The sequence below is a fragment of the Gopherus evgoodei genome, chromosome 1 (genome assembly GCF_007399415.2).
Source record: "Gopherus evgoodei ecotype Sinaloan lineage chromosome 1, rGopEvg1_v1.p, whole genome shotgun sequence".
NCBI lineage: Eukaryota > Metazoa > Chordata > Testudines > Testudinidae > Gopherus > Gopherus evgoodei.
Window position 1 is genome coordinate 226,828,183 of NC_044322.1, and position 22,640 is coordinate 226,850,822.

A 22,640-nucleotide genomic window follows, 5' to 3' on the forward strand; every position below is an offset into this window, starting at 1 on the left:
TACAGATTCAAGCTCTGTGAATCTAAACAAAGGGATTCCACCCTCCCTGCTTCAAGTCCTTGAAACAAAAGTACTGAGAGATCAAATCTCTCTCCCCCCTCACCCAGAGGGTATGCAAAGTCAGGCTTAGTAAATCTAACACAAAGAGATTTTCCCCCTCCCTTCGTTTCTTAGCCTTAACCAGTGAAAACACTCAAACAGGTCTTAAAAAGAAAGCTTTATATAAAAAGAAAGAAAAAGGACATAAAATGGTCTCTGTATCAAGGTGATAATATACAGGGTCAATTGCTTAAAGGAAAAAATGAATAAACAGCCTTATCCAAAAAGAACACAATTTAACACATTCCAGCAACTACACACATGTAAATACAAAAAAACAATATAAACCTATTGTCTTACTATCCTTGTACTTACAACTTGGAAACAGAAGATTAGAAAGCCTGGAGATAAAAAGATCACTCTCAGAGCTGAGAGGGTCACCAAACCAAGACAAAGAACAAAGAACTCACACCCAAAACTTCCCTCCACCCAGATTTGAAAAAGTCTTGTTTCCTGATTGGTCCTCTGGTCAGGTGTTGTTTGTTACCCCTTTCCAGTGAAAGAGACATTAACCCTTAGCTATCTGTTTATGACAGTCCCTCTTTGGCATCTGTTACTCTTTTAGTTTCCTGGTTCTTCTCCTACCTCTGTAATCCTCCTCATTCCCCCCTCAGCTTTCTGTGCATGTTCCACAGGGCTTTGTCTTGGTCCCCTTCTCTTCTCTCTTTACATCTTCTCTTGGCATAATTTCAGCTACAAACACCAATTCAGCTACAATCTCTGTGCTGATGACACACAGATTTCCAGACCTGCCTTCTTCTGTCCAAAAGAACATCTCAGCCTGTCTCTCTGACAGCTTCTTGTCAGCTCAAGCTCAACATGGGTAAAGCAGAGCTCAATCTTCCCCTCACACCTTTTTTCTCAACCACTATGGACACCATCCTGCCTGTCATTCAGGCTCACAACCTGGGTGTTATTTTCAACTCAGATCTCCCTCTAGGTCTGCATCCAAGTTATGTCTAAATCTTGCAGATTCTTTCTACAAAACATCTCTAAAATACGGCCTTTTCTGGCCATCCACACAGCTAGAACTCTTGTCCAAGTCCTGATCATCTAATGTCTCAGTTACGGCAAGATCCTTTTATATGGCCTCAACAAATGCAATCTTGTCCCACTCATATCTATTCAGGATGATGCTGCAAAGATAATATCCCTAGCCCATGTCACCCCTTCCTTTGCATCCCATCATAAAATACTTGTCGTCATTTTAAGGGCCCTTCATGTTCTATCCCCATCCTACCTATCATCCCTCATTCATAAACAAAATGTCAGCTCCTGCCTCTGATAGACCCATGATGCCAGCCTCTACTGACCACTTGTAAAATTCTGAAACAAGCATCTTCGTGCCTTCTCCCATGCTGCCCCTCACACTTGGGAGGAGCTCCTTGTAAACATCTGCAAAGCAATATTTTTATTCACCTTCAAATCATAGATTAATAGGGTTGGAAGGGACCTCAGAAGATCATCTAGTCCAACCCCTGCTCAAAGCAGAACCAATCCCCAAATGGCCCCCTCAAGGATTGCATTCACAACCCTGGGTTTAGCAGGCCAATGCTCAAACCACTGAGCTATCCCTCCCACCTCAAAATTCTCCTTTGCCATGTTGGTAACAAAAAAAGCCTGACAACGGTTAGGCTGCTGGTGTGCTAAGACCACTGTTTGTCATGCTGACTAATATTGTCTCCTTGTACTCCCCATCTGCCTGTATCCATCTCTTGTCGACTGTATGACACTTAGATTATAAGCGCTTCGGGGCAGGGACTGTTTTTTTGTTCTCTGTTTACACAGTGCCTAGCACAATAGGGTTCTGGTCCATGACTCGGGCTACTAGGTGCTAAGATAAGCACAGAGTACAAATTAAAAACTGTGCAACTGTGATGATGTTACCAATTCTACTCTGTACCATAGGTGCTGGAACTAGGGGTGCTACCGCACCTTTTGGCTTGAAGGTGCAACAACAACCCAAATACATGGTTTTGGCCTCTCCTCCCATACCAATTTTATGCTAGTTTAATTCCATGTACTTAAATGGATACGTGCAGACGATAATGGACATGTGAGGTTTCCACAGAGGAGAAGAAATAAATCCCACCCGTTGATGGAAGGAGAGGGGAAGGATCTGTGGGAAGAAAATAATCCAGCAAGTTCCTCCTCTTCAGCCTCTCCTGTGACTGAGTTCACAATCATTAATAAGCATTTGCAGAAGTCTAGAGCAAAGGTGTCATGAAAATGAACTAGTCCAGGAACAAAATCAACCTACCTATCCTTTGCCAGGTTGAGTGGAGTGATATTAATGAGAAAAATCAGATATCTTACTCACCCACTCCCAAAAATAATTATCCCTCATCAAAAACAAAACCTCAGAATGACTCACTCTGATCAAGTAGAATTGTGCAAGATTGATCAATGTAGCACCATGGCTTTGCACGTTCCTTTACACTACAGATATTAATAAAAGACATTCCCTTCCATAAAGGCCTTCCAATGTAATTAAGATAACAGACAAAGAAAGGAGCTAGAAAAAGGAGGGATGAGGGATAAAACAAAAAACAGTGAGAGCCATATCATAGAGCAAGTTTTGTAAATTCTCATCTTTTAAGGAGGGGAGGAGTAGATAGCCCAGGAGTGGCTGTCTAGAGTGGAACGCAAGACCGAGGGAGTGAGTTTTGAGTAGCAGTTTGCAAGAAGATGGGGCACAGGAAGAAGCTATTGAATATCTACCTCATGGCTATTACTCACTTTTGTTTTTGTTACTCGGGTCTGGTTGAACTTGGGAGCAGCACTTCGGCAGAAGTAGAGGCTATTGGTTTTCCTGCCTCCTGAGGAGGACATTTTAATTATTATTTGTACTCTACTTCAGGCACCAAGCAGAGACTAGGGCCCATTCTGCTTGGCACTGTACGCACTTGTAACAAAAAGTTGGTCCCTGCCCCAAAGAGCTTACAATATAAAGCTATAAAACGAGACAATAAGTAGACAAGAATCAGAAGGGAGAAGCCCGAGGTAACCGTGAGACAGATGTGAACAGCTTAATAAGCTGCAATCACCTCCCTCCCCTCCCTCAGCTGCCTAGCCATTCTCAAGTGTTTTGCAGGCACAATGGCTTTGGTGGGTTTTAAGGAGAGGTTTAAAGGAGGATAATGCAATTGTCTACAGAGATAGCACATGAGATTGGGTAGGCTATACCCAGGTGTTGCATTATGCAGGATTGTTTAAAGGGAAACTTTAATATTTAACAAGGACTGTAGAAACTGATGAATTTGTAGTAAAACCCAGAAGATATTAACATACAAAAGAAGAAAAAGATTAGCTTAAGCACCTGTGGGACTGTAGCCTTTATTACTAATTTTAATTATTGTTTATTTGTATTGCTGTAGCACCTGGGTGTCCCAGTCACAGATCAGCCTCCCTTTATGGCCGGTGCTGTACAAACAAAAAGACACCCCCCCCCACCCTCACCCAAAGAGTTTCCAATCTAACAGGCGGCTACAACTTCCTGGTGGCTGTCATCTTTTATTCTCCCTTCTTTGCACTGGCCTGGACACCCCCCTCTCCTCCACCCCACTTTGGCAGCCGGTTACGTATCACAGCTGATGCCTCCTCTTACAAGCTGAAAATGTCTCTGCTGCTGCCTGAACTAGAATCCCAGCTAACTTCCCCCTGAGGGCCTGATCCTCCCACTGATTTCTATGGGAGTTGCTTGTACCCTATGGCTGCAAAGGAAGACCTTTTGATTCTGTTAAGCAATCTCTCCTCTGAGAACCGCGCACGCACTTTGAGCAGTGACTAGTATTCTAAATGCTGTACTAACTATAGCTCAGGTCAATTTCCTGAGAGAGCCCTATGCAAACTCCAGTAGCTTTAGTTAAAACTGACCTCTCACACCAAGCATTCAGAGCAGATTTCCCTCAAGCACTGGAAATGTTATGTTGTTTTCTCTGTAAACAGCATATTTGAGAACATTTGCCATGCTTCGCCTATACAAGAATTTTCATGGTCTCAAGTATTGTGTCTCCCTGGATCTCTGAAATGCCACTCTCAGTAATACAATCCCCAGATTTGCTGATGGTGCTCTTTCAGTGAGTCTCACTTTTCTGTTTGAAGTCTTAAGGACTTTTAGTTATATGCATTCATGTTATAGATCTCTCCTCTGAGCCTCCTGGGGAGATGCTATGTCAAACCTACTGAAGGTCAAAACTTAAAACATTGCCTATTTACGGCTGATAAAATCTTCCATAATGACCCACAGTTTCTAAAATGCACTGGTATGAAAGGGCACGATAAGTCAAATCCGCAGCACCCTGCATGAGTATCTGGTCTGGGCAGATGGAGCGAGGAGCGAGTTTCCCTACTAGGACGTGGCATGGCTCCATGGAGACTGCTTCAGCCCAACAGCTGAAATAGTCTTCTGCACCCTCAATGTGCTACCCTCCCCATGCACTTTCCAGAAGTAAGGATCTGGGGATCCACAATGCGCGGAATCTCCTGGCCCCACACTTTTCCCATCCCCATATGCCTTTGTGAGATGCGGCATACGAGTCCCCAAGGAATAATGCTTCACAATTTGCACCCCTGGGCAGCCTCCCAAAACTTATCCTCACCCACTGCACAATGGATCTGCACCTGGCATCCTTTTCATCTGCTGAGAAAGGGGATAATTTACTCTATAGGCAGCAAGTTTAAAAACTGCATTGTGATCCACTGTAGTTATTCCACAAAGGCAGGCGATGGTCCTGAACTATGTTATTGGGCCAGATCCTCAGCTGGTATAAACCTCAGTGAAATCAATGTAATTGTTCACAGGGTTGAAGTTATGCACTCGCTTAAGTAACTGGCTATGTTAGGGCCATAGTCCATTAAGTATAAAGATGTACATTCTACAAAATAGCCCAATAATTTAACACAATATCAACTGCAACTCTATTTAACCTTTATGAATGCAGGCCAAAAGGGTGCGCTTTTTCATTGACAGATTAACTTTTTTAATAAACAGTCAATCAATCTGAAGAGAAAACAATTGGCAAGGCTTAATAGGTGAAAGCGAGATACTTTCATGACACTCTGAAACAGATGGAACCCAGTGTGAACAGAAAAGAGTTATTGATTATGTTAACACCACAAAATCCCAGTACTTTGTCAAAGCACTTTCAGGTAGATTAAAACTAATTAAATAAAGACCCCTGAAATGCACCAAAAATTTGAACAACATCTGCAGCTAGTTTTGAAATCATTGAAGTTGCTACCAAACTATTACTCAAGTACTTGTAACCCAACATATGAATTGATACCCTGAAGTTCTTCACACAGTGCTCAGTCAACTTGTGTAACTCCTTGCCTGAGGAGGTTGTGAAGGCTAGGACTATAACAGGGTTTAAAAGAGAACTGGATACATTCATGGAGATTAAATCCATTAATGGCGATTAGCCAGGATGGGTAAGGAATGGTGTCCCTAGCCTCTGTTTGTCAGAGGGTGGTGATGGATGGCAGGAGAGAGATCACTTGATCATTACCTGTTAGGTTCACTCCCTCTGGGGCACCTGGCATTGGACACTGTCAGCAGACAGGATACGGGGTTAGATGGACCTTTGGTCTGACCCATTACAGCCATTCTTATGTTCTTATATTTTCTAGGATGTGTTACTTAGATGGTAACTTGAGGGTGTGTCCAGATAATGAAGTAATAATGGGAACCTGAGATAATCAAAATCTGAGACTGAAGCCCAAGGTATTTATAAATTTCAACTCCAACAAATCCTGTGGGCCAGGTAATCTATGAGAGTCACACATTTGGGGACAACGTATGCCTTCAAGTCAGCAGCACTGCTATGGGTACCCACATGGCCCCACAGTATGCCAACTTTTTTATGGCTGACTTAGAACAACGCCTTCTCAGCTCTCGTCCCCTAACGCCCCTATTCTACTTGCGCTACATTGATAACACCTTCATCATCTGGACCCATGGAAAAGAAGCCCTTGAGGAATTCCACCAGGATTTCAACAGTTTCCATCCCATCATCAACCTCAGACTGGACCAGTCCACATAAGAGGTCCACTTCCTAGACACTATAGTGCTAATAAGCGATGGTCACATAAATACCACCCTATGCCAGAAACCTACTGACCGTTATACTTACCTACATGCCTCCAGCTTTCATCCAGACCACATCACACGATCCATTGTCTAACACAAGCTCAAAGATACAACCGTATTTGCTCCAATCCCTCAGACAGAGACAAACATCTACAATATCTCTAGCAAGCTTTCTTAAAACTACAATACCAGCCTTCTGAAATGGAAAAAAAAAAACAGATTGACAGAGCCAGAAGAGTACCCAGAAGTCGCCTACTACATGACATGCCCAACAAATAAAGTATCAAAATGCCACTAGCCGTCACCTTCAGTCCAACTAAAACCTCTCCAGAGCATCATCAAGGATCTACAACCTATCCTGAAGGACGATCCCTCACTCTCACAGACCTTGGGAGACAGGCCAATCCTCACTTACAGACAGTCCCTCAACCTAAAGCACATACTCACCAGCAACCAAACACCACACAACAAAAACACTGACCCAGGAACCTACCCTTGCAACAAAGCCCGTTGCCAACTCTGTCCACATATCTATTCAAGGGACACCATCATAGGACCTAATCACATCAGCCATACCATCAGGGGCTCGTTCACCTGCACATCTACCAATGTGATATATGCCATCATGTGCCCGCAATGTCCCTCTGCCATGTACACTGGCCAAACTGGACAATCTTGACGCAAAAGACTAAATGGACACAAACTTTCCCTCCCCTCACTCCCACATTCCCTTCCCCCTGCTCTATTCCACTCCCCTTCCTTTCTTACTGCCTCTTCTCCCCACTCCCCCCACCTCCTTCCCTCATTCCCCACTCCATTACTCAGCCCCACAGCAGGCACTCACTTTTGCACAGGAAACAGGAAGGCTCCCAGCACATAGAAGGGGATCACGACTGGCACTAGAACCCAAGAGGTGGCGTTCAGCTTCAGAGTCAGCAGAGCCAAGACCCAGCCTCCTTCAGCTGGGCAGCTCTGCTCTTGCTTAAATTAGGGGTGGGGCAGTGGAACACAACCCTGTGTGCCTTCTCACCTCTGTTTGGGGGGCACAATACCCATGTCCCCCTTCCCGCCCCTCTTGCATGGCTTCCTTTTGCTTCCCTGTCATTTTCTGCAGGGAAGCAATGAAATTCTGTGGGGGGGGGGGTAGCATTTTCTGCAGGTGCACAGAACCGCAGAATTCCCCTAGTTTGTTTTACTCCTGTTTTCATCTGTACCTCAAAAGCAAACCTTGACATTTGGTGAAGGGATGGATTTCCACTTTTGCAAAAGTGAACATTTGTTGTGTGAAGAAATGATCGTTTCTGTGGGCTGGTGAGGGCCAGCATGACCTGTGTTAGCCCCAATACAAGTACTGCAGTCCTTAATACTATATTTGCATTCAAAGTAAGGTTCTGGTGCACGTGTCATGCCAATAGACCCTAGTCGTTGTCAGCCGGGATCAAATCTGGGACCTCTGGAGCCTTTACTGCATGAGCCAAAAGACACATGTCTCTTAGCCAAGGCTGTAAGGCCTGGGCTACATTAGCGGGGAATGGGTTGAACTAAGATATGCAACTTCAGCTACACTATTCATGAAGTCGAAGTATCTTAATTCGACTTACCTAGCTGTCCTCACGGTGGCGAGTTGACTACCGCAGCTCCCCTGTCAACTTCGCTTACTCCTCCTGCCGAGGTGGAGTACAGGCATCGATTCAGGAATCAATTTATCATGTCTAGATGAGATGCGATAAATCGATCCCCGATACATCAAACACTACCCACCGATCCAGCGGGTAGTATAGATGTACGCTAGCAGACACATAAATCTCTAGCTGGTTGAGCTGCCACTTGGGGAGGGCGGGACACAGTGCCACACTTTCAACACTCATCACCTCTTTTAACGTTCACTTTAAGTTAAGTGTAAAAGAGTTCAGTACATCCTGAGCCAGAGCTGATGCTCACTGAAGTCATCAATGGGAGTCTTTCCATTGACTTCAATAAGCAATGGGTCAGGCCCCATGTCTAAGTTTTTGTTAAATGAAATGGAAATACAAGTATGTAGCAAGTTGTTCGATATTACTTCCAATAGTGTTCCCCAAGCAGGTCTCCATTTTACAAGGCTCCTTTCAGAAGTCTTTGTGAAGTCTCAGTACAAAACTGAGATGAGCTGGATGACGGGTTGGACTGCACCCTCAGCAAGTTTGCAGATGACACTAAGCTGAGAGGAGAAGTAGATGCACTGGAAGATAAGGTTAGGGTCCAGAGTGACCTCGACAAATTGGAAGACTGGGCTAAAAGAAATCTGATGAGGTTCAACAAAGACAAGTGCAGAGTCCTGCACTTAGGACGGAAGAATCCCATGCACCACTACAGATTGGGGACCAACTGGCTAAGTGGCAGTTCTGCAGAAAAGGACCTGGGGATTACAATGGACAAGAAGCTGGATATGAGTCAACAATGTGCCCTTGTAGCCAAGAAGGCTAACGGCATATTGGGCTGTGTGGTGGAGCGATGACTCACTGGCACAGCATCGCCCGTGGGTTGTCCAGGGAATTAGCTCTTTTCCAGCTCTGGAGCACCCTCTGCTGGCTGATGTTTGGCCTGCTTCTGGCCCGTGTCCCTCTCAGACCCCGGTGCCCTTTTACGTCAGGGTTCTGCCCCAGCAGTAACCCACAATCTTGGTCTCCCAACCCAGGGGAACCCCCAACCGTCTATCCCCACTTTGCCTCAGTGGCTACTGCCAGCCACCATCTAGCCCCCGCTCACTGGGGCAGACTGCAGTCTATAAACCACTCATCATTGGCAAGGGGGGGTTGGACCAGCTGCCTCTGTCTAAATCTGGGCTGCCCCTCTGCAGCCCTAGTACCCTTTTGTGTACCCTTAGCTTGGCCTGAAGCCTGGGGCTTTGCTAGGCTGGAGCTCCCCAGCTCCCTCTGCCCTTCCCTAGTACTGCTCCACTTCAGTTACCCTGCTAGTACCCTTTGTGGGCCCTTAACTAGACCTGCTGCCTGGGGTTTTGCCAGGCTGGAGCTCCTTCTGCCCTTCCCCAGCACCGCTCCACCTTAGGTGCCCTGCTCAGCTCCCAGGCAGCCAAGTCCTTCTCTCTCTGAAGCGAGAGAGAGAGAGCATTTCTTTGAGCCTCTGGCCCTCAGCCCGCTTACAGGGCCAGCTGTGGCCTGATTGGGGCATTGCCCCAGCTGTGTCTGCTTCCCTCAATCAGCCTAGGTTTTCCCTGCCACAGCCCACTCCAGGGCTGCTTTTAACCCCTTCAGGGCCAGAGTTGGATGACCACCCCACTACAGGCTGCATTAGTAAAAGCATTGCCAGCAGATCAAGGGAAGTGACTATTCCCCTCTATTCAACACTGGTGAAGCCACATCTGGAGTATTGTGTCCAGTTTTGGGCTCCCCACTACAGAAAAGATGTGGACAAATTGGAGACAGTCCAGTGGAGCACAATGGAAATTATTAGAGGGGTGAGGCACATGACTTATGGGGAAAGGTTGAGAGAACTGGGCTTATTTAGTCTGCAGCAGAGAAAAAAGTGAGGGAGGATTTGATAGCAGCCTTCAACTATCTGAAGGGGGGTTCCAAAGAGGATGGAGCTAGGCCGTTCTCAGTGGTGGCAGATGACAGAACAAGGAGCAATGGTCTCAGTTGCAGTGGGGGAGGTCTAGGTTGTGTGACAAAAGTTCCTCCTCTACCTTGGTGGGTCCTGTGCTTATTGGCAGTTTTGCTCACCTCAGTGATCTTCCCCACAGTCTAGATCAACTCCTCCTGTGTCTGATCAGGAGTTGGGAGGTTTGGGGGGAACCTGGGCCCACCCTCTACTCCAGGTTCCAGCCCAGGGCCCTGTGGATTGCAGCTGTCTATAGTGCCTCTTGTAACAGCTGCATGACAGCTACAACTCCCTGGGCTACTTCCCCATGGCCTCCTCCAAACACCTTCTTTATCCTCACCACAAGACCTTCCTCCTAGTTTCTGATAATATTTATACTCTGTAGTCCTCCAGCAGCACAGCCTCTCACTCTCAGCTCCTTGTGCCTCCTGCTCCCAGCTCCTCACACGCACTTCCTCTCCTCTGGCTCCTCCCCACCTGACTGGAGTGAACTCCTTTTTAAACCCAGGTACCCTGATTAGCCTGCCTCAATTGGCTGCAGGTGTTCTAATCAGCCTGTCTGCCTTAATTAGTTCTAGCAGGTTCCTGATTACTCTAGTGCAGCCCCTGCTCTGGTCCCTCAGGGTACAGAAACCTGCTTCTCCTGGGGCCAGTACTGGCTCTTCCCTCTACTGCTCTGCTGTGGGGGAAGGAGGGAGAGGGCTGCTGCTGCTGCTGCTGCTGCTGTTCCTGCTGGGCACTGGGCCCTCGCTGCTGCTGTTTCTGCTTCCCTGGCTGGGCTAGACACCACCACCCACCTCTCTCTCTGCTGTCTGTTTGCTGTCTGGCTGGTGGTTCCCCCTCACCTCAGTTACTGCTGTTACTCCACCTACAGCACCGGGGGGGGGGGGTGCTGCTGGCCTGCTTCCCAGAGAGGAGGGAAGTGAGGGACCCCAGCTCTTGTTGCTGAGGACACCATCTGAGTGGGGTCCCTCCTGCCTGGACACCAGACTACCACCACCTGGAGCTGTTGGGGCTGCTGTGGCTGTTGCTGGGGAGCTGTTGGTGCCTGGAGGAGGAGAGGAAGGAGAAGAGGACCACCTGCTGCTGGGAGACCACGTGAAGACCACTGTGGAAGGGGCTTTTCTGGACTGAGTCGTTTTTGAACTGTGCTCTTGTGGTGGGGGTTTGGACTGTGTCTGCTGGGACACCGGGGGTGTGGCGTGGAGCCTGCCCCTGGTTCATCCATGTCCCCCTTCGCCCCCACTACCATCGTTGCCCCCTCCACCACCGCCGCTGGCTGTTTTCCTTCTGCTTCGGCCTCCTGCCTTTGGGACTGAGCTGCTCGCCTGGCTCACCACGCCCACTTCCATCATTTGGGCCAGCAGCAGCAGCAGCCTAGCATTGACTTTTTGGCACAAGTGCCTGTGAGTGCACACCCCCCAGCCCTCTGGGCTGACCCCCTCCCCTTTGCCACATTTGTCTGCCCCACCCATTTCCCTCTGCGGCCCTGATAGTCCTGCCCCAGCCCTGCAGCTAGCCCCGTGGTCCCTCTACCCCATTCCCAGCTCGCCCTTTTCCCCCCACCCTGTGCTTCCCCAGCCCTGATTTGTGCCTCCCCTCGTGCGCCCACGCCCCCTCCCATGCGCTTGTGCCCTCCCCCATTTGGTTTCCCCTTGTTCACTACACTCCCCCCTCTGCCGTTGCCGCCCCTGACCCCTTAGTGCAACTGGAGGAGCCGGAACCCCCCTCTGCGTTGGTGCCCTGAAACCCTCCCACCCTTAGGTCCTTGGTTGCTCCCCACGCCCCTTTAGCCTTCCCCTTCTGGCGCCCTCCTCCCCTGCCTGCAGCCTAGCGGGGAGGAGTGGCCGCCTCCTCTCCTTCCCCTCCCCTCGCTGTTTGTCCCCCTTCCCGCTCTCGTTATGGCGGGGGATGTGGCGGGGGAGACCCCTCGCGATGCTCCCACTGCCCCTCCTCCACCTGCCCCCTTGTCCCCTGCCCAAGCCTCTACCTCGTCCGCTGCTGCCGATCCACCTACCACTGCCCCTGCTGGGGCACCGGTGGCGGCGAGTACTGGGGAGACCTCCATTGCTGCCAAGTCTCTCGCCCCTTCTGATTTGGGGGGAGCCCCCCCAGCCAGTGGGAAGGGTTGGGGTGGGAAGAAGGGTAAGGGCCCCGCTAGAAAGGCCAGGCCCTCCATGGTGGAGACTGCCCATGCTGCCGCAGCCCCACTACCGGCTGCGGCATCCCTCCCCGCTGTTTCCTCCACCAGCTCTGCAGGTGTCCCTCCCCTGGCCCACAGGGCATACGCCCAGGTGGCAGCGGCCCCCCCGCCTGCCGCTGCTCCTCTGACCGCCGCTTCTGCCAACATCTACAGTGGCCGGGGCCCCTTTCCCACTTTGACTAGGAAGCACGGCGTCCGTTGCCTCATGGTGCCCGCCTCGCCCCACGTGGAGACCTACGTGCGGGTGTTGGCGAGGGTGGTGGGGCCCATGGCCATTGTGGCGGCCTCCAAAATGTACGGGAAGGTGGTCTTTTTCCTGGCATCGGAGGCTGCCGCCCAGGAGGTGGTAGAGACAGGCCTGGTGATGGGGGGACGTGTTCGTCCCCCTGGAGCCGTTGGAAGACCTGGGGGTCCGCTTAATCTTGACCTCCGTCCCTCCCTTCCTGCCCAATGCTGCCCTGTTGCCTGCCCTTTCTGCCCTGGGACGCCCCATCTCCGTAATCAGCCCTCTCCCCTTGGGCTGCAAGGACCCCGCCCTCCGTCATGTTCTCTCGTTCCGCCGGCAAGTACAGCTTCAACTGCCGCCAGCAGCGTGTGGCGGAGAGGCGCTCGAGGGGTCCTTTCTGATCCCCTACCACGGAGCCCACTACCGGGTGCATTACTCAACGGGGAAGGCCCGGTGCTACCTCTGCCGGGCGATGGGGCACGTCCGGAGGGACTGTCCCTTGGCCCAGCTCGGAGGAGCATCCGGGACCCCCGAGCCCCGGCAAGGCGCCGGCCCTGTCATCGCCGGTCCCCCTGGCTGCCCGGAACCCGAAGCTGCCCCTCCTCCTCCTTCTTGGTCCACCTCTGTGGAGGAGGGTGTGGCGGGGCTACCGCCGGACGTGGGAGAGGGCTCGTCCCAGGGGGAATCCTCCCCGGTTTCTGCTGTCCCACCACTGCCTCCCCGAGTCCCTGAGCCATTGCCCTTGCGCCCCGAGCCGACCCCTGTTAGCCAGCCCCCGGATGATGCCATGGAGGGCTGGTCCTTAGTGCAGGGGAAGCAGGGCAAGCGGAGGGCTCGAGTTTCCTTCCATCCTTCGGATTCGGAGGCCCCCCGGAAGAGCAGGAAGGGGGGCACCGATGACGAGTCTTCCGCCTTGCCCCCTGATGACTCCCATTTTGTGGTGCTGGCTGGGGACACCATGGCAGCACTGGAAGGTGACACCGCCCCTCCTCCGGGGTCCCTTCCCATGGAAGCCCCTGAGGGAGCTTCTCTCGCCCCCTTCCCACTCGACGCCTCTGCGAGCGCCGCAGTGGGTATCACCTCGGGTGCTGGCGAGGAGGGCCCTGGGGTGGTTGCCGGTGATCTCCCTCCCATCTACGCGGAGATCGAGGCCCTGGGTTTGACCCCAGTCACGCAGGGGGAGGACAACCCTCTGCCGGCGGGCCTCGATCTGGGCGACCTCACTACATTCCCCCTGTCCCCGGGTTCCCTTCCCCTACCCGCTGTTTCTGCTCCCACCTCTGAGGGTCCCCTGGAATGTTCTATCGACCTGGCTGCGGGTGGCACTCTGTTGACGGCCGCCGAGCCCCTTGGGGCGAAAGCCAGTGCCCCGCTGCCGAGCCCCGCTTCCCAGGGGGTGTCCCTCTTGGGTGTGGAGGACCCACTCTCCTTCCTCAGTGGGGACCCCATTGACCACCATCTCTCTCTGGATGCCGAGGCTGCCGCACGTGCCACAGAGGCTGAGCCCGGCATCGTTAGGGGTCCCCTGCCCACTTCCCAGATCCTTGAGCCTGGCCAAGAGGAGCCACCGTCCGGCGGCTCAAATATAGAGGCTCTGGATCCTGCCTCTACCTCCTTCCCGGATTCTCTCCCTGATCCCCGCCCTACTCCTGTTGGCTCTGTCCTTGTCCCCCCCACTTCCTGTGATGCCAGTGCCGCCCCTGGGAATACCTCCCAGGGAGCGGCTTCATTAGTTTCTTCCTGTTCTGACCCCCCAGGGGCTGCTGTTCTCCTTCCACCGCCCCTTCTTGAATCTGGGAGCGGGGCGGGTCGTGTGGTGTCGGCCCATCTGCTGCCACATTGGGGGTCTGCCCCCTGCCTACCTGCCTCGGTGGGCCACGGGGCTGTGACGGGGGCCCCACTGGGGGACGGGCATCCATCAGTGACCCCGCCCCCCCATGCGCTGAGTGAGGAGCTGCGGGAGTTCCTCGAGGACGTCCGTGGCTCCCGGAACAAAGTCCATCTTGCGCTCCAGCGGTGGGGGGATTTCCATCAGGTCCTCCGGGCCGCGAAGGCCCTCATGGGGGAGGGTAAGAGGACTGGGAAGCAGGCCGCCGCGGCCTACCGGCGGGTCCGTGTCTTCCGTGACTCTTTACTCACCTTCGGGGTTGGTCACAGATTGCTGTGCGGCCTGCCGGAGGCCGTGGGCATGTCTGCTGGCGAGGATCCCCCCCAGCCCTCCTCATGGCGCCGATCGTCCTTGCCACCTTAAACACCCGGGGCTGTAGGATGGGTCTCCGCAGGAGCCAGGTGCTCTCCTTCCTCCGGGAGGGGGGGTACTCTGTGGTTTTCCTGCAGGAGACCCATACGGATCCGGCCGCTGAAGCTAGCTGGCGGCTGGAGTGGGGGGACGGGGCCTACTTTAGCCACTTCTCGGTGTGCGCGGCTGGAGTGGCGACTCTGTTCTCCCCCGACCTACGGCCAGAGGTGCTGGGGATCGCCGAGGCTGTACCGGGTCGCCTGCTGCACCTCCGGGTTCGCATGGAGGGGCTTGTGGTTAATCTCGTCAATGTTTACGCCCCGACATCGGGCCCGGAGAGGCTACGTTTTTATCAGCAGGCATCCGCCTTCCTCGGCTCCCTGGACCCTTGTGAGTGCCTGGTCCTGGGAGGGGATTTTAACACCACCCTCGAGGAACGGGACCGCTCGGGGACCGAGCAGTGCCCGGCAGCTGCGGACGTCCTCTGGGAGATTGTCAACCGCCACTCCTTGATGGACGTCTGGCGCGACCACCACCCAGACGACGTCTCGACGTTCACCTTCGTCCGGGTGGAGGCCCATCGGTCGCGCCACTCCCGGCTGGACCATATTTACCTGTCACGTTTCCATGTTTCACGGGCCCACTCCTCCAGCGTTCGGCCGGCCCCCTTTTCGGATCACCACCTTGCCACCGTGATGGCCTCTCTCTGTGCGGAGAGGCCGGGGCCGGCCTATTGGCACTTTAATAATAGTTTGCTGGAGGATGCGGGCTTCGTGGCATCCTTCCGGGAGTTTTGGCTGGCTTGGCGAGGGCAGAGGCGCGCCTTTTCCTCGGCGCGGCGGTGGTGGGATCTGGGGAAGGTGCGCGCCCGGCTCTTCTGCCGTGACTACTCTCGGGGTGCCAGCCGACGGAGGGATGCAGCGATAGGGCAGTTGGAGCGGGAGGTCTTGGAGCTGGAGAGGTGTCTGGCCGCCAGCCCTGAGGATCCATCCCTCTGTGGAGTGTGCCGGGAGAAGTGGGAGGAGCTCCGGGCCCTCGAAGACCATCGGGCCCGGGGTGCTTTTGTTCGATCCCGCATCCACCTCCTTCCGGAGATGGATCGTGGCTCCCGCTTCTTCTACGCCCTGGAGAAAAGGAAGGGGGCCAAGAAGCACGTCACCTGCCTCCTGGCGGAGGACGGCACCCCCTCACGGATCCGGCAGAGATGTGCCAGAGGGCCAGGGTCTTCTCCACCACTCTTTTCTCCCCGGATCCGACCGATCCTAATGCTTGCAGAGTGCTCTGGGACGGGCTCCCGACGGTCAGCACGGGTGACCGGGACCGGCTAGAGCTGCCTCTCACTCTGGCCGAGTTCTCGGAAGCCCTCCGTTGCATGCCCACCAATAAGTTTTCGGGCTTGGACGGGCTGACCGTGGAGTTCTACCGCGTGTTCTGGGACGTCCTCAGCCCAGACCTGGTCACTGTCTGGGCCGAGGCTTTGCAGAGCGGGGTCCTCCCTCTCTCGTGCAGGCGAGCCGTGCTGGCCTTATTGCCGAAGAGGGGGGACCTCCGTGACTTACGGAATTGGCGTCCCGTCTCGCTCCTCAGCACGGACTACAAAATTGTTGCGAAGGCCATCTCGATGCGGCTAGGGTCTGTGCTGGCGGACGTGGTCCATCCAGACCAGACCTGCACCATCTTTGATAACTTGTATCTGGTCTGGGACCTTCTGGAATTGGGGGGTAGGGATGGTCTGTCGTTCGCCCTCTTGTCCCTGGATCAGGAGAAGGCGTTCGACCGGATGGATCACGGGTATCTCCTGGGCACTCTGCAAGCGTTCGGCTTCGGACCCCTGTTTGTGGGTTTTCTCCAGGTGCTGTACGCTTCTGCGGAGTGTCTGGTCAGGCTCAACTGGACTCTGACCGAGCCAGTCAGCTTTGGGCGGGGAGTGCTGCAAGGGTGCCCCCTCTCGGGCCAGCTGTACGCTCTGGCGATCGAGCCCTTCCTCTGTCTCCTCCGCAAGAGGTTGACGGGGTTGGTGCTTCGGGAGCTGGGGCTGCGGCTGGTCCTGTCGGCATACGCTGACGATGTGCTCCTCATGGTCCAGGACCCGGGCGACTTGGCATGGGTGGAGGCTTGCCAAGCTGTGTACTCGGCGGCCTCCTCCACCCGGGTCAACTGAGTCAAGAGCTCTGGCCTGGTGGTGGGGACGGGTGGCAGGCGAGCTCCTTCCCACCCACGCTTCAGGCCATCCGGTGGAGCGCGGGTCCACTGCTCTATCTCGGCGTTTACCTTTCTGCCACGCATCCGTCTCCGCCGGAGAACTGGCAGGATTTGCAGGGCAGGGTGACGGAGCGGCTCCGGAAATGGACAGGACTACTCCGGTCCCTCTCCCTTGGGGGACGGCACTGGTGCTTAATCAACTGGTCCTGTCCATGCTCTGATACCGTCTCAGCACCCTGGTCCCGGTCCCGTTTTTCCTGGCCAACCTCCGGACGGAAATTCTGGAGTTCTTTTGGCCAGGGACACACTGGGTCTCTGCGGGGGTCCTCCACCTGCCCCTGGAGGAGGGTGGACAGGGCCTGAAGTGCTTACGTGCTCAGGTCCATGTCTTCCGCCTCCAGGCCCTGCAGAGGCTCCTGTTTGGTGTGGGTAGTCCAGCGTGGAGCGTATTGGCGCACGCCTTCCTCCGCCGCTTTCGAGGGCTCCGATACGACCGGCAGCTCTTTTACCTCCATCCGAGAGGTCTTCCGCGAGATCTCTCCGGGCTGCCGGTCTTCTACCAAGACCTCCTCCGGACCTGGAAGCTCTTTTCAACGACCAGGTCCGTGGCGGCCACCGTGGGGGTTGACCTCCTCGCGGAGCCCCTGCTACACAATCCCCAGCTTTGTGTGCAGGTGGCGGAGTCCCCCACGGTGTGCCAGAGGCTGGTCTCGGCGGGAGTCATCAGGGTCGGAGACCTCCTGGACTATGACTGGGGAGACTGGCTGGATCCCCTGACGCTCGCTCAGCGCATGGGGCTCTCCAGACCTTGTACTCCCTAGCGCGTACTTCAGGAGGTGAAGGCCGCTTTACTGCCCGCTGCTCGGGCTTACCTCGACCGGGTCCTGCGAGAGGGCACGCCCCGCCCACCCTCCACCCCAGGCCCCGCGGACATTTTTATCAGGCCCCTGCCCCGTGGACCCAATCGGCCCCCTCACCCTTTCACTGCCAGCCGGCTGCATGATCTGCAGCCGGTTTTGTTCCAGACCGCGCCACGGAAACATCTGTACTCGCTTGTGCTCCATACCCTTCACTACCTCACCCTCGCGTCCTGCCCCGATACCAAATGGCGGGACCTCCTGCCGCCTCTCGAGGGTGAGGAGCCCCGGTGGGCCAGCTTGTATTCTGCCCTGGTCCCGAGGCCCGCTGGGGATATCAGTTGGCGGCTCCTTCATGGAGCCATGAGCATGGACGTGTACTTGGCGCGGTTCACGTCTGTCCCTAGCACCTGCCCTTTCTGTGGTGAGAAGGAGACCTTGGTGCACGTTTATTTGGAGTGCGCCAGGTTGCAGCCCCTGTTCCGGCTCCTCCTGAATATTTTCCTGCGTTTTTGGTTGCACTTTTCCCCTCACCTTTTTATCTACGCGCTCCTCATCCGTGGCCCCATAAAGTCGCGGGATCTCCTTCTCAACCTCCTCTTGGCCCTGGCCAAACTGGCCATCTACAACACCAGGGAGAGGAGGTTGGCCGACAGGATTTGCTGCGACTGTAGGGCCTATTTCCGTTCCTCCGTCTGTTCACGCAACCAAGCGGAGTTCCTCTGGGCGGCGTCCACTGGCTCCCTTGATGCTTTCGAGGAGCAGTGGGCGTTGTCCGGGGTTCTCTGCTCGGTGTCCCCATCAGGTTCCCTTTGTTTAGCCCTATGACCTCACTCCCAATCCTGTTTTTTCATTAGTTGTCCCCCGTAATTACTTGGTGTCCCAGACCTGTTGGTCCTCCCCTTAGGCTGGGGGAAGATCCTTTAGAAGTGGGCAGGCTTTGCCCGCCCACCCCCGCTGGATGCCAATAGGACCAAACTCCTGTGCTCTACTGGTTTGGGTCTGTCACAGCTGGATATTAGGAAAAACTATTTCACTAGGAGGTAGTGAAGCACTGGAATGGGTTATCTAGGAAGGTGGTGGAATCTCCATCCTTAGAGGTTTTTAAGCCCTGGCTTGACAAAGCCTTGGTTGGGATGATTTAGTTGGTGTTGCTCCTGCTTTGAGCAGGGAGTTGGACTAGATGACCTCCTGAGGTCTCTTCCAACCCTAATCTTCTATGATTCTATGAAAACTGCTGCTAATCTAGCATAATTGCCAACTCTTACTCATAATAAATTTAATAAGGCCTGGACCTTCAGGTATTGCAGGGGAACTGGTATTACAGCAGATGTTTCAACAGTGGATTCAGCAAAAAGTGTGAATTTTTTAGACCACCTGAACCATACAGTTCACCAGATGATTTATTAAGATTTTCATGGATTCTCTATGATCAGGAAAAGATCCACTTTTCCCATCATGTGCATCTATTCCTGAAAAAGAGATTACAGCTGCCCCACAGGATAGAGTCTTTTTGTAACTGGGAGAGTAACTGAAGTTTTGTTGGTAAATAAATGTAAATTTCCTAGAAGCAATGACTAGAGGGAATGATGTCTGAGAATATATAATAAGTAGATTCCAAACAAAGTGATAATGGAAGAGATATAGCAGCTCCTGCTCTGTGCGAACTAAGACTGGACTATTAACCGTTACATTTTGGTGCCAAAGCGCTGTTTGTCTGAGAAGGAATGAATAAGGCACTTACTAACAAAAATGGGGAGGATGGGCGGGGAGGAGAAAGACTTGCCTCTTCTAAGCCTTTAAGAAAGCTTTTGACTCAGTCTGGTACCTAGGGCTATACTTTAAAATGTGACAAAACTGAATTGGAGGGGGAAGACAAAACACATGGCATGATTAAACCTATGTCCCTTGCCATCAACCCTGCAGGTCAAAACCAAATAAGCAACCAAGAAAGAGGAATAAGACACTGGAGGCATGAATGCAGCAGGCGTAGACATACCTGAGCAACCTTTAATCTAGTAGCTCGGATACCAATAGCAGTGAAGTCATAGCGGCACAGACTACAGTGTGGGCTAGTCACCCACGTAAGCACCCTTGATCCTAGGCAGACTTGTACAGCCTGCACTGAAGTCCATGATGCTGCAACTTCGCTGCTAATGGTCCTCATGCTAGCTAGATCAAAGCTAGCTTGGGTATGTCTCCACGTGCTGCAATCACACCTCCAACTGCAGTATACATATACCCACAGATGAAGCCCCAATCACACCCTGTGAAATATATACATCAATGACCCTTCCTGTAAACAGTTCCCAAAGGCAGGACTAACATGAGACAATCTCAAAGTACAATGCTTGCTAAGTGCACATTACCCTGTAGTATCACTGCTCATCTATTTGACTGAAACATACTGTAGCACATCGGTCTTAAAATCAAGGAAAAAGCAATATAATGATCTTATAAAACAAGCTTCATAACAATCAGAAGTCAAATCAAATATTCCATTGCACACACAGGACTAGACCATATTGTAAAGTATACGGGTATTAGCCTCACTATAAAACATTAGGAAGCTTCAGAAGATCAACAAGATCACTCAGAGAAAAGACGGTTACTCACCTTTGTAACTGTTGTTCTTCAAGATGTGTTGCTCATATCCATTCCAGGTAGGTGTACACGCCGCGCGTGCACGTCTGCTGGAAACTTTTTACCCTAGCAACTCCAGTGGGCCGTCAGGTCGCCCCCTAGAGTGGCGCCACTATGGCACTAGATATATACCCCTGCCGGCCCGCCCGCTCCTCAGTTCCTTCTTGCCGGCTACTCCGACAGTGGGGAAGGAGGGCGGGTGTGGAATGGATATGAGCAACACATCTCGAAGAACAACAGTTACAAAGGTGAGTAACTGTCTTTTCTTCTTCGAGTGATTGCTCATATCCATTCCAGGTAGGTGATTCCCAAGCCTTACCTAGGCCGTGGGGTCGGAGTGAGAAGTCGCGGCCTGGAGCACTGCAGAACCAAAGGCCGCATCATCTCTGGACTGCTGGACCAGGGCGTAATGGGAAGTGAATGTATGGACCGATGACCAGGTCGCCGCCCTACAGATCTCTTGGATCGGGACGCGGGCGAGGAAAGCCAGCGATGACGCCTGTGCTCTGGTGGAGTGAGCAGTCACACGGCTCGTCGGAACTTGGGCCAGGTCGTAGCAGGTCCTAATGCAGGAGGTAACCCATGAAGATAACCTTTGAGAGGAAATCGGCAGCCCCTTGACCCGGTCCACTACTGCCACAAATAACTGGGGGGAATTGTGGAAGGGTTTGGTCCTGTCCACATAAAATGCTAGTGCTCGACGGACATCTAGCGAGTGAAGCTGCTGCTCCCTGCGGGACGAATGGGGCTTGGGAAAGAAGACTGGGAGGAAAATCTCTTGGTTCACATGGAAAGCTGAGACCACCTTGGGAAGAAAGGCAGGGTGAGGTCTCAGCTGTACCTTGTCTTTATGGAAGATGGTATACGGTGGGTCCACCGTGAGGGCCCTCAGCTCTGACACTCGTCTAGCTGAGGTAATGGCCACAAGGAAGGCGGTCTTCCACGAGAGGTAGAGCAGGGAGCAAGTAGCTAATGGCTCGAATGGAGGGGCCTTGAGCCAAGTCAGGACCAGGTTGAGGTCCCATGAAGGGGCCGGAGGGCGAATTTGTGGATAGAGCCGCTCCAGCCCTTTCAGGAATCTCGCCACCATAGGGTGAGAGAAGACCGAACAGCCGTCCACTGCAGGATGAAACGCAGAGATGGTGGCTAGGTGTACTCGGAGGGACGACAGTGCCAGACCCTGGGTCTTAAGGGACCAGATATAGTCTAAAAGAGTGGTGACGGGAGTCTCCGTAGGACGAAGAGCTTTCTCTGAACACCAGCAGGAGAAACGCTTCCACTTAGCTGTGTAAGTCGCTCTGGTGGAAGGCTTCCTGCTGCCCATGAGAACCTCGCGAACCGGGGTGGAACATCGCAATCCAGAGTCTGTCAACCACGCAGGAGCCATGTCGTCAGGTGAAGAGATGGAAGGTCCGGGTGACAGAGCCTGCCGTGGTCCTGAGTGATCAGGTCCCGATGAAGGGGCAGGGTAACTGGGTTGGCTACTGAGAGGTCCAGCAACATGGGATACCAGTGCTGTCTGGCCCATGCTGGAGCTATGAGAATCACCCGGGCTCTGTCTCTGCGCACCTTGATGAGAACTCTGTGAATGAGCGGGATGGGCGGGAAAGCATAACACAGGTGGGCTGTCCATGGGATCAGGAATGCATCCGCTAGAGACCCTGGCTCCTGACCCTGGAAGGAGCAGAATGTTCGACACTTCCTGTTCACCCTGGACGCGAAGAGGTCCACCCGGGGACGACCCCACCTCTGGAAGAGTGAGAGGGTGACGTCCAGACGGAGGGACCACTCGTGCGAATGGAAGGATCTGCTCAGCCGATCCGCTAGGGTGTTCCGCACTCCCGGGAGATAGGAGGCGGAAAGGTGAATCGAATGGGCTATGCAAAACTCCCAGAGACGTATTGCCTCGAGACAGAGAGGAGAGGACCTGGTGCCGCCCTGCTTGTTGATGTAAAACATGGTCGTTGTGTTGTCGGTGAAGACCGCGACACAACGACCTTGAAGGAGATGGACAAACGCTTGACAAGCAAGGCGGACCGCCCTCAACTCCCGTACGTTGATATGGAGGTTGATCTCTTGTGGTGTCCACAAGCCCTGGGTTCTCTGGGTGCCGCAGTGAGCCCCCCATCCCAGATGGGAGGCGTCCGTGGTCAGGGATGCCGAAGGTTGGGGCGGATGGAACGGGAGCCCCGCACAGACTACCGATTGGTCCAGCCACCATCGAAGGGAGTCCAGCACACTCTGAGGGACGGTGACGACCGTGTCCAATGACTGTCTGGCCGGCCGATACTGCGCAATGAGCCATGATTGAAGAGGTCTCATGCGGAGTCGAGCATATGCTGTTACAAACGTGCAGGCTGCCATGTGGCCTAGGAGGGCCAGGCACGTTTGTATAGAGGTCATCGGGGCCACTCGCAAACGTAGAATGATGTCCGACAAGGACTGGAACCTGGGCCAGGGTAACACGGCCCTGGCCAGGGTAG

At 53.4% G+C, this 22,640-nt stretch overlaps 1 protein-coding gene across 3 annotated transcripts in view; it reads right to left on the reverse strand.

Annotated features, from left to right (window-relative positions):
- Positions 1-22,640, reverse strand: part of TSPAN11 (tetraspanin 11) — a 179,301-nt gene that overhangs the window by 102,273 nt on the left and 54,388 nt on the right. Inside the window, exon 1 of one of the 3 annotated variants that reach the window (XM_030538475.1) lies at positions 3,976-4,266. The exons of the other annotated variants lie outside the window; for them this stretch is intronic. The gene's annotated coding sequence lies outside the window, so the exon portion shown is untranslated. Of the gene's footprint in view, positions 1-3,975; positions 4,267-22,640 lie in introns of those variants that run through there. 3 annotated transcript variants of the gene reach the window in all.